Source organism: Nicotiana sylvestris, chromosome 8 (genome assembly GCF_000393655.2).
Source record: "Nicotiana sylvestris chromosome 8, ASM39365v2, whole genome shotgun sequence".
In the NCBI taxonomy this organism is placed as follows: domain Eukaryota; kingdom Viridiplantae; phylum Streptophyta; class Magnoliopsida; order Solanales; family Solanaceae; genus Nicotiana; species Nicotiana sylvestris.
The window spans coordinates 177,363,853-177,378,608 of record NC_091064.1 but is presented as its reverse complement, the minus strand read 5'-3'; positions in this window follow the sequence as shown (position 1 = coordinate 177,378,608).

The window sequence follows — 14,756 nt, the reverse complement described above, 5'->3', positions numbered from 1 at the left end:
TACCCAGGGAAACTCAAACAAGGCATCCAGAATGGATGAGCAAGGCCAGCAGACAAAGGCACGAACCAACCTCCCCTTACAAAACTTACAATTTTTCTTTAGGCATAGGCATATCTAACCTAACAGTAGCATTCGCAAATATATACACGCAACAAAATCACTGTCAATCGGGCCATCAAACAACGAATATATTTCCAGCCAAGAAATACTCTGCTCCTATTTGCCAACTCCATCTGCATGAGGCTAAGCCCTGCCTCCATATTTGCATAAGGCTAAGCATTGCCTTTGCATGGGACTAAGCCCTATCCCACATCTTGCATGAGACTAAACTCTGTCTCACATCTTGCATGAGGTTAAGACCTGCCTCCACATTTGCAAAAGGCTAAGCATTGTCTTCTCTTTGCATGGGACTAAGCCTTGTCCCGAATCTTGCAAGAGGCTAAGCCCTATCTCTATATCTACATAAGGCTAAGCACTGCCTTTTCTCTATATGAGACTAAGCTCTGTCTCCATTTGCATGAGGCTAAGCCCTGCCTCCATATTGCATAAGGCTAAGATCTGCCATCCACCTACATGGGACTAAGCCTTGTCCCATATCTTACATGAGTCTAAGCCCTGCCTTCACATTTGCATAAGGCTAAGCACTGCCTTCTCTTTGCATGGGACTAAGCCCGGTCCCGAATTTTGCATGAGTCTAAGCCATGTCCCGCATCTTGCATGAGACTAAGCTCTGTCTCACATCTTGCATGAGGCTAAGCCATGCCTCTATATTTTCATAAGGCTAGGCTCTGCCTTTCATTTGCATGGGACTAAGCCATATCCCGCATCTTGCATGAGACTAATCTCTGTCTCCATCTTGTATGAGGCTAAGCCATGCCTCCATATTTGCATAAGGCTAAGCTTTGCCTTCCATTTGCATGGGACTAAGCCCTGTCCCGCATGTTGCATAAGGCTAAGCCTTGCCGATATATTTGTATAAGGCTAAGCTCTGCCTTCCATTTGCATGGGACTAAGCCTTGTCCCGCATCTTGCATGAGACTAAGCTCTGTCTCCATTCTGCATAAGGCTAAGCACTGCCTTCTCATGGGACTAAGCATTGTCCCTCTTTGCATAAATGTTGCTCTATTCCAACACTATCTATGTGCTCCTCTTTCAGGCTAAGCTCTGCCCTCAACCTCACAAGACTAAGCCTTGTATTGTTACTTTTAGCATCATATTATTACATCTCATGGGCTAAAATATCGCCAACTTGTCCGAAGGCGTCATTGTCCAAAGGCATCATCCTCATAGCTGGAAGACACCATGCCATGGCCTGAGGATCTCTTAAATTTGCATATCATTATTCAAAGGCATCATGGTTCAGAGGCACCATTTCATGGCCCAAGAACATCATTTCATGGCCTGCGAATATCCTATCTCACAACTCATGGCCCAGGACATTATAGTCTAAGGACGTCATCCGCACCATCCAAAGACAATCTTTCATGGTCCAAAGGGAATCTGCACCACGTTTAAATTCTCGCAGTAATCTATGCACTTGTATGCATCGTATTTTGAGTTTGTAGGTGATCCCGGAGGTAACCATTTTTTTCAAACAGGAGCAGCCTTCGCTCCGGTTTTCGCTCATACCATTTTCACTTCGCCATTCATAACCGATTCTCATCAGTTACACACCCGACCTCGTGCAGCTATCTGCCCTATAATACATCTGATACACTCCAAACCCATAATCATAACTCCATCCGACATTACCCTTCACAAAAGAACCTTCGCTGAAATTGGCTACAATTCCTATAACAACTCCATCGGCTTCATTCATCGGTGGATCCGGAATTACATATGGCCTGATTCATGTAAAACCAAGGATATGTAGGCAGCTCAAAGACCAGAGTTCAGCCTCTAATTTTTAAAAACATCCCATTCGATCAAAATTGGCCATCATTTCTTTACCTGAAAACTCTTTCATCCTTCCCGGATAAAGAGGGGCAGTTATTGATACCCAATTTTTCCCTATAATATTTTTAAAGTGCATATGTATCTTCAAAACTATGCATTAGCATCAATGAGTATTTTACATAATTTTTATATTTTTAAATTAATTTATTCTAGTATTTTATTTTCATAAATTATTACAAAAGTGCATCACAAATGGCTCTATAGCATTTTATTGATTTAATTTTGCTATTTATAGCCATATTAAGTTCAAATTATTTTACAAATGGCCAGATTTACACCTTTTGGTTACAATTGCAATAATTTTGCAATTATAGCCCATGCATACATCACTGCATTATTTTACCAGAAATTGGTCCATTATATTTTTAAAATATTGAATAATTATTTTAAAGCATTTCTGTACATGAAAATTATTTTTTTCTAATTGTTACTTATTTCAAAAAATAATTTTATTCAAATACTTGGGTATTTAATAAATAGCCTTCTAATTTTCGGATTTAGCCTAATTGAACAGCCCAATTTCAACCCCCAGGTCCCTAACCCATTAAGACTAGGCCCAAATAAAAATTAAACCCGGCCGCAAACCCTCTAAATCCTGGCCGTTGATCATAGAGATCAACGGCCATTATCACTCCTTACCATTTTTAACCCAACAACCCCCTAACCTAATTCATTTGACACAAAACGCCACCTAAAACCCTCTCCTCTTCGTCTCTCTGAGACCCCAACCCTAACCTTAGTTGTCGCCACCCAAACCAGCCCCAACCCCTCCGATTCCTACTCGATCTATGAATTTCCATGGTTGTTTGAGACTTCTATTTGTCTTCTACGTCTCACAGTTGCTCGTTTTTGTGATTTCATGGAAAGATCTCGAAGAGATCTAGTCCATATTTTGTTCAAGACCCTCTGAGAGTTCGTTGATGGTCTGTGAGTGCTTCTTCTATTGATGTTTACGGTTCAAATCTCTTGTTCAAGACCAGATCTCCTTTACCCTTTACTTTTTCCTGCAAAAAACCTAATGTTTGGACTTGAATCGATTCAGATCTTTGTAGATCTGGAGCGATTCTGAGTTCATTACTGATTTTCTTTAAGGTTCTCTTACTTCGTTATTGGTAATCGACTTTCAGCACTATGTTATTCTAGTGTTATTGGTTCCTTTGTAATTTTATTTAATCCCTGCCTATTTGAAATGTTTCAAGTTTCCATGGTTGTTTTCTTCAAGGGTCCTTTGAGTTCTATACTGTCAATCAACCTTAAGTATTTTCAAATTAGGGGTTTTCTATTTCTTCTGTTTTTGCAAAAGGTTTTCTAAGATCCTCATGTTTTGTTTAATCTTTCTCGCATGATTATGTTTCTGGTTCAATTGACTGACTAGTCATTGTTTGATTTCAACCTCTTGTCCATTATTGTTAGAATAATTAAATTGATTAGCCTAATTATCTAGGGTTTCATTTGTTTACTGAAGTAATTTACTGATTTCTGTTTGTTTCCCTCAATCTTGAGACTTTTAATTTACACCTCTTGTCTATTTATGGGATAACTGACCTTTGATTGGTCTTTAATCACCTAAGATTGCCTTATTCGTGTGATTGATTGCTTGATTTAAGGGTTCTAACCCCAAATAATTGTTAAACCCACTCCTTGCCTTATTTGAAACTCAATCCGAGTCATTTATGGGAATAATTCCTTGATTTGCTGTCCCTTGTAAAGATTGATTGATCATTTGATTACTTCCTTTACTTTATTTGCAATATTTACATGCCTTGCCTTAAAAGGCTATCGAAGGTTTTTGTGGATTCTTACTAATTCCTTTACATGGTATGATTGGGTCTCTTTCCATAATTAGACCTCTGTTATTATTATTTGATCAATTACCCCTAATTAAGGAGTCTATTCTGAACTCCTTTATGTGATTGGATTCTGTGATCCCATGATTTCCTTAATTGACCAAATGCTAATTCCTTTACCTTATTTTGGCTCTACTCTTGAACTGCTATATAAGCACTAACATTCTTCTCTATTCAACACATGAACACACTGTTCAGAATACACACACATACATTCAAAACTCTCTCTTCTTTCTTTGCTACTTGTGCTAACTGTTGGTCTAGCCGGCTTAAAGCCAAGGCTAGATAGTGGAATTGCACCTGTTTTTCACATTCTTCATTTTTTCTTTAACTGGTATATCTCTAGTTAAATTCTGAAATTCAACTCTATGTGTTCCATGTCTATACATCCATGCTTATTCTTGTACTAGTTACTCAATTGTTTCCATGTTTACTGCTTTAGCATGCTTAAATTCTGCCTTCTCTTGTTGAATGTGTAGTCAGCATGCCTAAGTCTCACTTGATTGTTTGATATTCTACCAGCATGTTTATTCAGCCCCTGTTTACTCTCTTTAATTGGTATAATCATGTTGATAATTTAGTTGTCTAGTGTACTTGGTTGATCCTAATGAACACACACTTTGTCTTCAACATGACCATGTGCTTCTTATCATGACTAGTTTGTTGAGTCTATGAACTATTACACTCCTATTTGTTATGTACAGTTGTTGCTCTGCATGCTCCCCTAGACCTTGTTGTTTGTTTGAACTCTCTATGTCCCAAACCCTCTGACCCCTATTTGTAAAATGGGTAGCTAAATGATTGTGATTGCTCTTCTCATAATTGATCTCAAAACTGTTTTTTCACTCTTAGTACTTTCTCTAAACTATGTTTATTCCTGAAAACCTGTTTCACTCCTAAAAGTTTATTTCAACACTTTTTATGTCAATCACTCTCACCCTACTCCTAGATTATTAAGTTCTACCCCTATGGTATGTGTACTACTAAACGATCCTTGAGATCTCTCTGAACTCTGGCATACCAGGGTTGGCCCTTCCATATTGCATATAACCAATCCCTATTTTATGAAAGGTCTTGGTGTGAGCACTGCCCGGGATCCTTGAGGTCCTTAGGGAACTCCGACACACCAAGACATACATTATTGGTTGTGAGATCTTTGGCTTCAGAGACTCTATTGAAGGCCTGGCATTCCCAGGTTTACTTTAGGCCTAATTTAGGCTCCCTATAGTATAGTTTCATTTAATTATGTAATTCATTTGATCCTGCTCTGTAATAATATTATTTGTAAACAGACTTTGGCATGATTAGTAAAAAGGGAGGGTTCTTATATGATGTTTGTGGGAAAATGGGTAGATATCATGCTTTAGGTCGATACATAATAGATTTCATGCTCTTAGTTTACATATATATTTGCAACAGAAATCCTACTTTGAGTTTATGTTATGATAGAAATCATACTCTAGGCCCATAAGCTATGTTACTTGCATCAAAACATGTCATAAGTCTATAATATTTACATTAGAAAACCTGCCTTAGGACGCTCACGTTTACATTTTGCATATTAGAAACATGTTATAAGTTCATCACTTCTTTCTCTGACTCTGCATAAGTTATTACAACAACAACAACAACAACAACAACAAACCCAGTTTGATCCCAACATGTGGGGTCTGGGGTGGGTAGTCTGTATGCAGACCTTTTCCCTACCTAATGCAGGTAGAGAGGCTATTTCCAATATACCCTCGGTTTAGGAAGGGCAAGAAGAAGAAGAGGGAAGCAAGGAAGGAAAACAGTATCAAATAATAGCAACACAGAATATAATACCTGAGGAGAACAAAACCACATACCGTAATAATCAAAGAATATGAAGGAAAATGCATGCTACTAAGCCTATCGGTGAACACTATAAACTACCTACTAACCTTCTACCTTAATCCTCAACCTCCACACCCTCCTATCAAGTGTCATGTCCTCAGTGAGCTGAAGCAGCGCCATGTCCTACTTAATCACTTCTCCCCAGTACTTCTTAGGACTACCTAGACCCCTCCTCAAACTCTCCATAGCCAACCTCTCACATCTTCTGACAGGGGCATCAATGCTTCTTCTCATAACATGTCTGAACCATCTCAGCCGTGACTCCTGCATCTTGTCCTCTACGGAGGCTACTCCCACTCTGTCTCGGATAGCTTCATTCCTAATTCTATCTCGCTTGGTACACCCACACATCAATATCAACATCCTCATCTCTGCTACTCTCATCTTCTGAATGTGGGAGGTCTTGACTGACCAACACTCAGCCCCATACAGCGTAGCAGGTCGAACCACCACTCGATAAAACTTACCCTTAAGTCTTAATGGCACATTCTTATCATATAGAACACCGAAAGCGAGCCTCCACTTCATCCACCCCGCTCCAATGCGATGTGTGACATCTTCTTCAATCCCCCGTTACCCTGGATAATAGACCCGAGATACTTAAAACTCGCTCTCTTGGAGATAACTTGAGCATCAAGCTTAACCTCTATGTCTGCTTCATGGGTCTCACGGAATTTGCACTCCAAGTATTTTGTCTTGGTTTTACTCAGTTTGAAACCTTTAGACTCTAAGGTATGTCTCCAAACCTCCAACATCGCGTTAACTCTGATATGCGTCTCGTCTATCAATACTATATCATCAGCAAATAGCATGCACCAAGGCACCTCCCCTTGGATGTTATGCGACAGTATATCCATCACCAAGGAAAACAAAAATGGACTAAGAGTCGATCCCTGGTGCAACCCCATCACCACAGGGAAATGGTCTGAGTCCCCTTGGATGATCATCTCTGTATAAGTTATTATCACCTGGAAATCATGTCATTAAACTGCTGCTATAAAACATGTTTAATAAAAATGATCATTTCTATGTACATTGGAAATCCTGATTTAGGTCTTTGTTTGCATTAGCTCTGAACCATGCCTACGTTGTTTTGAATAAATTACTGTCTATAAAAGGGTTTAAGAATAGTCCAAGACATAGATGTCACGTTCTAGTGTAGACATGCATGAAATCAATTCTGTAACATTAATCAACTAATTCAGTATGCACATAGGATTGAATGATCTCAAGTTGTGTTAATCAATTCCTAGAATTATGATTGCATATAGACCCATGCCTAGGCAAGCCTTAGGTACTAAATAACTGTGAAATCAGGTTTTGTTTATGTGTGAAGTTGTCCAGGTTTAAAAGGCTATAAAATCAATAGGCAAGCTGACTAAGGGTTCTGCCACTTCGCTTTAAACAGAATGCTGCATATTCCCTATCTGTAATGTTCATCTAGATATCATGTTCTAAGGCTTTCTAAATTTCTTTAAAATCAGATATTTGAGACGTGCTATGTATCTGATTATGTGCGGAGACAAACATGAGCCCCCTAATTGCTTCTCTATGTGACAGTCCTATGTGTTCTTTGTTGTGGCTTAGATTTTACCTTTTAAATACTTTAAGAGTGTCTAGAACTGCCTAAGTATAGAGGTCATAAACGCCTTCGGGACTATAAGGAAGGGATGGGTAAAGCACGCTTAGAGTTCATTAATTAAACTCGCTTATATAACCACTATGGGGAGGGTAATGGGTAGTAAAAGGATATGATGATCTGCGCGCTAATGTCACGTGTAGCCCCTCTAGTTGAGGAGGATTACCAGGCATTGCGCAGATTGATCCTATAGGCTAATCAACTTAGGACTTCCCTTACCAAATTCACATATGTGTGCTTAGACCGTCTAAACTTCCTTATGTATGTATGCTTGGACTGTTCAAACTTCCTTAATTTACGTATGCTTAGACCATCTAAACTTTCTTGATTGTATATGTGTTTAGACTTTATAAACTACCTTTATTTGCAAATATGTGCTTAGACCGCTTACTTGTTAAATGCCTAATTCACATAACTAAGTTCGGTCGTGTCACGACCCAATCCCCGAACCCGGTCGTGATGGTGCCTCTCGTGAAGACAAGGCCAGCCAGACCAAAACGGAACACTCCTTTTAAACAGTTAATCATCATCAACAATAGTAACATATAATATAATATTCATAAATTGCAAAATTTAATGATAATAACAGCAGGAACCATCCCGACATAGCCCAAACCGGGGTGTCACAAGTCATGAGCTACTATAGAATCTGCTATAGGTCTACAAGTACGGAATCTGATACAACAGTCTGAAGAAAACATAAATGATAGAGGATAAGAGAGACAAGGGGCTGCAGACGTCAACAGCTACCTCATAACTCCAAATCACTGCCTAGCCTGGAAGGAATCAGTGCTCAGGTGCGGACTCTGATATACCTGAATCTGCACACATGGTGCAGGAAGTAATGTGAGTACTCCGACTCAGTGAGTAATAATTACAAATAATGGCTGAAAGTATGAAAACATGCAAAGGCACAAAGCAATTCCATATCAAGCAGTAAAATCACTTAAAGTAGTAAATCAGTGAAGAAATCAAATGATATTCCTTTTTAAAACAAGTAAAACGGGTAATTTAACAGGTAATTAACAAGTAGAAATCTGCCCCTCGGGCACAGTATCAATCGCTCAGCATAGTATCAGCCCCTCGAGCTCACTCTCAGTACAGTATCAGCCCCTCGGGCTACCTCACAATCACTCAGTATAATGGTCAGCCATTGTTACCTGACCAAATTGCATCATACAGTGTCATTGTTACCACTGTTTCAAATCACATGGGTACCCGCGCTCACTGTGGGTGTGCAGACTCCGGAGGGTCCCCTTACGGCCCAAGTGCTATATCAAGCCACCTCGTGGCATCATCACTCAGCATATCCTCACATCACTCAAGCCACCGCATGGCATAAATAGTATCTCAGGCCCTCAACCTCATATCACTCAGCATATCCTCGCATATGGCCCTCGGCCTCACTCAGTCCAGAAATCATCATAAGCCCTTGGGCATTAGTAAAACAGTAGTTCTCAGCCCAAAACATGATGTAGAAATATCATTTAAGTTTCAAATCTGAGTAAAAGTGGCTGAGTTTGTAAAACAGTAGATATCAACATGACTGAGTTCAAATAATAAGTCAAGCAGTAAGGAAACAGTGATAAAAATCCCCGGAGGGTTCAAATAGTTGGCACGAAGCCCAAATCATGATAATAACAAATGAATTTCAGTCAAATATTCAGTAAAGTCATCAATCGGGATGGACCATGTCACAATCCCCAAGAGTGAAAGGCCCCACTCTCATCATCCAGCGCGTATCTTGCCTCAATATAGCATTACGATGTGCAATCCGGGGTTTCAAACCCTCAGGACATCATTTACAACCATTACTCACCTCGAACTGGCTAATTCTCTAGCTCGCGACGCCTTTGCCCCTCGAATTGACCTCCACGCGCGTCGAATCTATCCAAAATCAGAATGAATACGTCACAATATGCTAAGGGAACAAAGCTCAAGCGAAAACATTCGAAAAATATCAAAAATCTCGAAATTAGCAAAACCCGAACCCCGGGCCCACATCTCGGAATCGGGTAAAATTTACATTTTCAGAATCCTCATACCCTCACGAGTCTAACCATACCAAAATTATCCAATTCCGATACCATTTGGTCCTTCAAATCATCATTATATATTTTTGAAAGGTTTCACAATTTTCTTCCCAATTCCATTTCAAATCATGAATTAAATGATGAATTCAGTGATAGATTCATGTATTCTAGCCAAATCTGAGTTAAAATCACTTACCCCGATGAATTTCTTGAAAAACCTTCGAAAAATCGCCAAAATCTGAGCTTTCTAGGTCAAAATATAAATAAAACCCAAAACCTCGTATTTATAGGTACTCCTCAGGTATCAGCTACCGCGGGCCGCACCAAAACTCACGCGTTCCCCGCAAGCCAGTGTAGTCCGCGCAAAGGCAACGTGCGGCCGCACAGGCCTCCCTCTACAGTGACAGGATTTAGTATTTTGGCCATAACGTTTTCTACAGATGTCCAAATTGCGATATCCTTACCTTACTGAAAACTAGACACGAAGAGCTACAACTTTCGTTTTTGAATCACCTCAAAATTCCTTGTATATCAAACGATCTGAGCTTCCGAAGTAGGACCAGCAGATCGTTCCTCACCGCGGCCGCACACCATTTTGTGCGGTCCGCATGACACCTACCACGGCCGCGTCTGCACAGCACTCAACGCGGGCGCACCTATTTTTGTGTGGACTGCATGAGTGAGTTCTGGGGCCTGCAACCCCTGTAGACCTGCTACAGCTATGATTTTTGCACTAAAACATCCCGGAACTCCCGGAACTTCAAACCAATTGTACCAACACATCTCATTACATTGTTCAAACTTGCTCAAAACTTCGGAACGCTCACAATAATATCAAATCACCAATTTAATATAGGATTCAGGCCTAAGAGCTCCAAGAACTCTTAAATTATCCTTTCGATCAAAAGGTCTACCAAATTTCGTCCGAATGACCTGAAAGTTTGCACACACATCCCAATTGACACAATGAAGCTACTGCAACTCTCGGAATCCCATTCCGACTCCTATATCAAAATCTCGCCTATCAACCGGAATTTGCCAAAATATCAATTTCGCCAATTCAAGCCTAAATCTTCTCTACAACTCCAAAACCCATTCCGATCGCGCTTCTAAGTCACAAATCACCTCCCGAAGCTAAACGAACCATCGGAACTCACTTCCGAGCCTTCTAACACATAAGTCAATATCCGGTTGACTTTTCCAACTTAAGCCTTCTTAAAAGAGACTAAGTGTCTCATTTCTTACCAAATCCTCTCCGAACTCGAACTGATAAACTCGATCACATAAAACACGGATAATGAAGCGTAAAGAAGCTGAAATGGGGGAAATGGAGTGGTAACTCATGAGACGACTGGCCGGGTCATCACATCCTCCCCAACTTAAACAAATGTTTGTCCTCAAACGAGTCAAGAAACATACCTGAAGCCTAAAACAGATGAGGATATCTGCTCTGTATCTCCCGCTCGGTCTCCCAGGTAGCCTCCTCCACGGGCCGACCTCTCCACTGCACTTTCACTAAAGTTATATCCTTTGACCTCAACTTCCGAACCTGGCGACCCAAAATAGCTACTGGCTCCACATCAAAGGTCAAATCATCATCCAACTGAACCGTGTTGTAGTCCAAAACATGAGACGGATCCCCACTATACTTCTGGAGCATAGAAACATGAAATACCGGATGCACACTCGACAGGCTGGGTGGCAAAGCAAGCTCATAAGCCACCTCCCCAATCCTACGAAGCACCTCAAAAGGCCCAATGAACCGAGGACTCAACTTGCCTTGCTTCCCAAATCTCATAACACCCTTCATGGGCGAAACCTTCAGCAAGACCTTCTCACCGACCATGTAGGACACATCTCGAACCTTCAGGTCCGCATAACTCTTCTGACGTGACTGCGCTGTACGAAGCCTCTCTTGAATCACATTCACCTTCTCTAAGGCATCCTGAACCAAATCTGTCCCCAATAGTCTAGCCTCACCGGGCTCGAACCAACCAACCGGAGATCTACACCGCCTCCCGTACAAAGCCTCATATGGAGCCATCTGAATACTCGACTGGTAGTTGTTGTTGTAAGCAAACTCTACAAGTGGTAGAAACTTATCCCATGAACCTCCAAAGTCAATAACACAAGCACGCAATATGTCCTCCAATATTTGAATAGTACGCTCGGACTGTCCGTTCGTCTGAGGATGAAACGTTGTGCTCAATTCTACCTGAGTACCCAACTCTCTCTGCACGGCTCTCCAAAACTGCGAAGTAAACTGAGTACCTCTATCTGAGATGATGGAAACAGGAACACCATGCACACGAACAATCTCCCGGATATAAATCCCTGCCAACCGCTCTGAAGAATAGGTAGTACACACAGGAATGAAGTGCGCAGACTTGGTCAGCCGATCCACAATCACCCAAATAGCATCGAACTTCTTCAAAGTCCAAGGAAGTCCAACCACAAAGTCCATAGTGATTCTCTCCCACTTCCATTTGGGAATAACCATCTGCTGAAACAAGCCACCCGGTCTCTGATGCTCATACTTTACCTGCTGACAGTTGAGACACCGAGCTACAAATACCACAATATCTTTCTTCATTCTTCTCTACCAATAGTGCTGCCTCAAATACTGATACATCTTCACGGCACCCGGATGAATGGAATACCGCGAGCTATGGGCTTCCTCCAGAATCAGCTTTCTAAGCCCATCCACATTGGGCACACAAATCCGACCCTGCATCCTCAACATACCATCATCACCGACGGTCACATCTCTGGCATCATCATGCTGGACTCTGTCCCTAAGGACAAGCAAATGCGGATCATCATATTGGCGCTCTCTGATGTGATCATATAAAGAAGACCGAGAAACCACACAAGCCAACACCCGACTGGGCTCCGAAATATCCAACCTCACGAATCGATTGGCCAAGGCCTAAGCATCAACTGCAAGAGGTCTCTCCCCAACTAGAATATATGCCAAAATCCCCATACTCACTGCCTTTCGGCTTAAAGCATCGGCCACCATATTGGCCTTTCCCGGATGGTACAATATAGTGATATCATAATCCTTAAGCAACTCCAACCATCTCCGCTGCCTCAAATTAAGATCCTTTTGCTTGAACAAATGCTGAAGACTGTGATGATCAGTGAACACCTCACAAGATACGCCATACAAGTAATGCCTCCAAATCTTCAATGCGTGAACTATGGCAGCCAACTCTAAATCATGAACGGAGTAGTTCTTCTCATGGGGCTTCAACTGCCGAGAAGCATAAGCAATAACTCTACCCTCTTGCATCAACACACAACCAATCCCAACTCTTGAAGCATCATAATACACAGTATATGAACCTGAAGTTGATGGCAAAACCAACACTGGAGCTGTGGTCAAGGCTGTCTTGAGCTTCTAAAATCTCTCCTCACACTCGTCCGACCATACGAATGGAGCACCCTTCTGAGTCAACTTGGTTAAGGGCGATGCAATGGATGAAAATCCCTGAATAAACCGACGATAATAGCCTGCTAACCCAAGAAAGCTACGAATCTCTGTGGCTGAGGACGGTCTAGGCCAACTCTGAACTGCCTCTATCTTCTTCGGATCAACCTGTATACCCTCGCTGGACACCACGTGCCCCAAGAAAGCCACTGAACTGAGCCAAAACTCACACTTAGAGAATTTTGCATAAAGCTTCTCCTCCCTCAGTCTCTGCAACACAACTCTCAAATGCTCCGCGTGCTCCTCCTGACTACGCGAGTACACCAGAATATCATCAATGAATACAATAACGAACGAATCCAGATAAGGCCGAAATACATTGTTCATCAAATGCATGAATGCTACTGGGGCATTGGTTAGCCCAAAGGACATAACAAGAAACTCATAATGACCATATCTGGTCCTGAAAGCAGTCTTAAGAATATTTGAATCCCTGATCTTCAACTGGTGATAACCCGAATGGAGATCAATCTTGGAGAACACCCTCGCTCCCTGAATCTGATCAAATAAATCATCAATGCGAGGCAAAGGATACTTGTTCTTGATTGTTACTTTGTTCAATTGCCTATAATCAATGCACATTCTCATCGTGACATCCTTCTTCTTCACAAACAAAACCGATGCACCCCAAGGGGACACACTAGGCCGAATGAACCCCTTATCTAGGAGTTACTGAAGCTGTTCTTTCAATTCCTTCAACTTTGTTGGTGCCATACGATATGGCGGAATAGAAATGGGCTGAGTGCCCGGCACCAGGTCAATACCAAAATCAATATCCCTGTCCGATGGCATGCCCGACAGGTCTGCAGGAAAAACATTGGGAAAATCCCTCACAACTGGGACAGAATCAATACTAGGAGTCTCAACTCCAACATCCCTCACAAATGCTAGATATGAAAGGCAACCCTTCCCAACCATACGCTGGGCCTTCAAGAAAGAGATCACTCTACTAGGGATATAATCAGTCACACCACGCTACTCGATCCGCGGTACACCCAACATAGCCAAAGTGACTGTCTTAGCATGATAGTCTAAAATAGCACGACACGGATATAGCCAATCCATGCCCAAAATGACATCAAAATCCACCATGCTCAATAGCAGTAGATCCACTCGGGTCTCCAGACCCCCAATAGTTACCACACATGACCGGTACATACGGTCTACAACAACAGTATCACCCACTGGGGTAGATACATGAACAGGTAAAGCAAGAAACTCACGGGGCGTACCCAAATAATGAGCAAAGTATGATGACACATAAGAAAAGGTGGAATTGGGATCAAATAATACAGAGCCATCTCTGTGGCAGACTGAAACAATACTTGTAATGACAACATCTGAAGCAATAGCATCTGGCCTGCCAGGAAGTGCATAGAAACGGGCCTGACCGCCCCCTGATCGACCTCCCCCTCTGGGGCGACCCCTAGATGCATGACCTCCACCCCTAGCTGGCTGGGCGGGTGGTGAGGTAACTGGAGTAGTAGTGAGGGTTGACCCCTCTGCTAAGATAAACTAGCCATACGACGAGGACACTGCCTCCACACATGTCCAAACTCTCCACACTTATAACAACTCCCAGGTGTTGGAGAAGGGGACTGAAGGGAACCCCTCACACCAGAGTGACCAGCTGATGCACTCGGCATAGAAGAACCCTGAGCTGACGGGGCACGAGATGAACTCTGGACTGGAAGGGCACTGAGTGATGACTGGCCCCGCTGAGATCCATGATGACTATGACCCGAAGATGCCCCGCGATACTCTGGGCGGGCTGACTGAGCATGCCTGAAAGAACGGCCTCTACCATGCTGAAACTGGCCCCTCGAAAAAGCACCACTATAACTGCCAGATCCTCGAGGCTTCTTGGCCTCTCTCTCCTCTCGATCCTGACGGCGAACCATCTCAATCTCGCG